This window comes from Triticum aestivum, chromosome 4D (assembly GCF_018294505.1).
Source record: "Triticum aestivum cultivar Chinese Spring chromosome 4D, IWGSC CS RefSeq v2.1, whole genome shotgun sequence".
Classification (NCBI taxonomy): Eukaryota; Viridiplantae; Streptophyta; class Magnoliopsida; order Poales; family Poaceae; genus Triticum; species Triticum aestivum.
In genome coordinates, this window is record NC_057805.1 from 453,534,165 (window position 1) to 453,537,656 (window position 3,492).

Genomic DNA, 3,492 nt, shown 5'->3' on the forward strand with positions numbered 1-3,492 from the left:
TGTTACCGCATCGAACATCATCTATCGATTCCATTCTACAAATTCTCCGAGGCATTAACCAAGTTGCATGATGTTTATGAAAGAGGGGGCCAGAGCAATGGTCGTCATCCTGAGACGAACAAGAACCTTCCGTGACACCAATGGTGTATCCGGAAGCACTTGTGATTTTTCTGAGCTGATACTTTAGGATTTTGGTTAGCCGATGCTGCTGGCGATAGGCCAGCAGAAATTGCATTCATCCTCATGTCCATGGATGTGGTTTTCTTCCTTTTTGGCATATGTATTGTAGCAGCAGACTATGTAGACTTAAAATGTAAGAAATGGAATAAGAGTGTTTGGTTTGTGCCAAAACCACTACCCCAAATTTTGCTAGCCAACGATTGGCAACAAGTTTGGCTTGATGATTTGGGCACAAACCAAATCACACCCTAATTCTATGTTTATGCTTTGGAATTCCTTCTTGGCTGGGAACTTTTGGCATCTGCAAGTGGATGTAATGGGGCTATATATTCTAAATGGAAAAGACTGTCATCTTTCCATAATAATAATAATAATAATAATAATAATAATAATAATAACAACAACAACAACAACAATAATAATAATAATAATAATAATAATAATAATAATAATAAAGCACGGATTGACTTTGTCGGGTTCATCGTCATAGTGCGCTTTCTTCCCGTGAATTTACGCTTTCAGTTTAAATTTAAAACGTATACGCGAGGTGGTACTAATAAAATTTGATGCGTCGCACGCTAGCCTCGCTAAAAAACCTGTCACGAAACCTGGGCCAGCCCATGAAGAATACGATCGGCCAGCTAAAAAAACCAGGGCCGGCCCATGAAGGATACGATCGGCCAGCTCAAAAAAGGAATAAAGCCGACGATCCTCACGGGGATCGAACACAAGACTTCACTCAAGAAACCACCCCGAAAGTACCAGCTGAGCTAGCGCCGACTATCTATCACAATAAGCCGAATTTTCTTATGTTAATCGCCCGTCTAGCAGAATTTCTAGGTTGATCTGTCTTGGGCCTCAGTCCATCCATCCTTTGCGACGTGGCCCAAGAATACGGTAAAAATAATTACTCCATCGAACTCTTAATCCTAACCTCACAAACTGTTCACAAGATAATCCCATATCGTTTTTCTTTATAAAATCCCACCAGTTTTAATATGTTAGTGAGCTCAAAACAATAAGCAGCCTCGAATCAAAGATTCTTTCAAAGAAGGAATTAATGAGAGAAAGACCCAACATATATTGGCCTAAATCGGTGTCTACAAAGAGAGAAGTCGGGAGGGAAAGGAAGGAGGGAGGGCAAAGAAAAGGGAGAAGCACACAAGGAGATGGAGACCACGAGGTGCATGGTATAATAATAGAAGGAGGGATTGCGGAATTATTTAAGAAGGAATCAGCGTTAAGCGGGAATTGAGGGCTGCCATGCATGATTTAAGAAGGAATCAACATTAAAGACAATTGAGGGCTGCCATGCAAGATGCGTAATTAAAGGGTGGGGATCAATATACTTGAATGGGCTGGTTAGTCTCTCGGCCAACAATTATGTGTAGCGTTACTCGGTGGGATGTGCTCTGGCAAAAAGAGACTGCGACCATTTTTTTATCAAGCATTCTGACTTGAGAAGAAATCCAAAAATATGACAACTTATTTCATGGAGGAGCCGATGGCTTCATGACATCAGAAATTATCACCATCCTAAGTGGTAGGTGTAGGGTGTAGCTCACGGAGAGTGTCCCTCATGGCCAACTCGACGGGATTAGTTTTCAAAGTATAAACACTCCCTTGCGCTGGCGTGTTTCAATTGCAGGTGTGTCATGTAGAGGCTGAGATCACCGTGTTCGGATTGGTCACGTTCGAACGCATTGCCTTCAGGTGGACACCGTGACCACTATTGATGAGGATGGGAAGGAGTATAATTTCAACTAGAGGGCATAGACCTTTGGAAGGTCATGAGTTGTGTTTACTGAGCTAGGCGCAAAGGATATTTTTTTTCTCCCGTTGCAACGCACGAGCATTTTTGCTATAAAAAACAATAGCAAAAATTTATTAAAAAACAGTAGCTAATTAGGGCAGTAGCAAATATAGCTAGGGCCTTTTTTTAGCAAATGAGCAAATTTAGCTAGGGAAAATTTGTTTAGGGCAAATAAAAACTAGTAGATATTTCATGTATGAGTTGCAATCTTTGCAGTGATCAGCTGATGCAATTACTAATATCATGTATCCAAGAAATCTATGTTCGTTTTATTATTTAGAAAAGATAGAATTGAAAGGGTGGAATAAAAGAAATTATGGTTATGGAATGACCCGGGCCAGTGGTGCAGTGCATGGCACCGATGAAGAGATGAGCCACTGAAGTAATTCCATTAAATGGATAAAAATGGAAGCATATGAGATTTGACCTCATTGAAGTAATTTTTATTAGACGAATAAAAATGGAAACATATGAGATTTGCTCTCAGTAAAATAATTTTTGTTAGACGAATAAAAATGGAAACATATGAGATTGAGCTCAGAAAAATAATTTTCATTAGACGAATAGAAATAGTAAACATATGAGATTTGAGCCACTGAAATAAGTTTCATTAAATGAATAAAAATGAAAATGGAAGCATATGAGTAGATTGAGCCCACTAAAGTAAGTTTCATTAGATGAATAAAAATGGAAACATATGAGATTTGCTCTCAGTAAAATAATTTTTGTTAGACGAATAAAAATGGAAACATATGAGATTGAGCTCAGAAAAATAATTTTCATTAGACGAATAGAAATAGTAAACATATGAGATTTGAGCCACTGAAATAAGTTTCATTAAATGAATAAAAATGAAAATGGAAGCATATGAGTAGATTGAGCCCACTAAAATAAGTTTCATTAGATGAATAGAAAATAAAAAACGTGACTGGAGCCACTGAATTTTCAATTAATAATAAATTAAAAAACAAAAAGATGGTGGTCTGTTATGGAAGGATTCTAAACCAGAGCGGGCCCATGGTGCAGCGGCCTGTTATCCTTCCACCGTTGGAAGAGGACAGTGAGCGCTGCTCTGTGAAACCAGCCTAACGCGGTGCCTGCCACTTCAAGGACTGAGAGGCCGAAGCTTTCGCATCAGCACCACAGCCCACTACCAACTTGGACCGGGCAAGCCAGCAATGTTACAACACAAGCCCAGGTCCAGAGTCCACACCAAACATCCAACACCACCTTAACGCCCCCACCTGGGTGACAAGCTCTCGTGACTGAGCTCGGCGAGTGTACCGCTCCAGCCGGGTATTTAAGCTGGTGTTTCTGGTTGTCAACAAGCGAGGTGGGACTAAAGATGGTGGAGTGGGGTGACCGATTTTTGTGTCCCTGGCGGACTGGCGGGGTTGCAGGCTGGAAACAGGCCGACGCACGACTCGAGGCTGTGGGCTGTGCTCTTTTTCCTTCCCCATTTCCACTCCGTTCGGTCTGTTTCCAGCAGGCCTCGTACT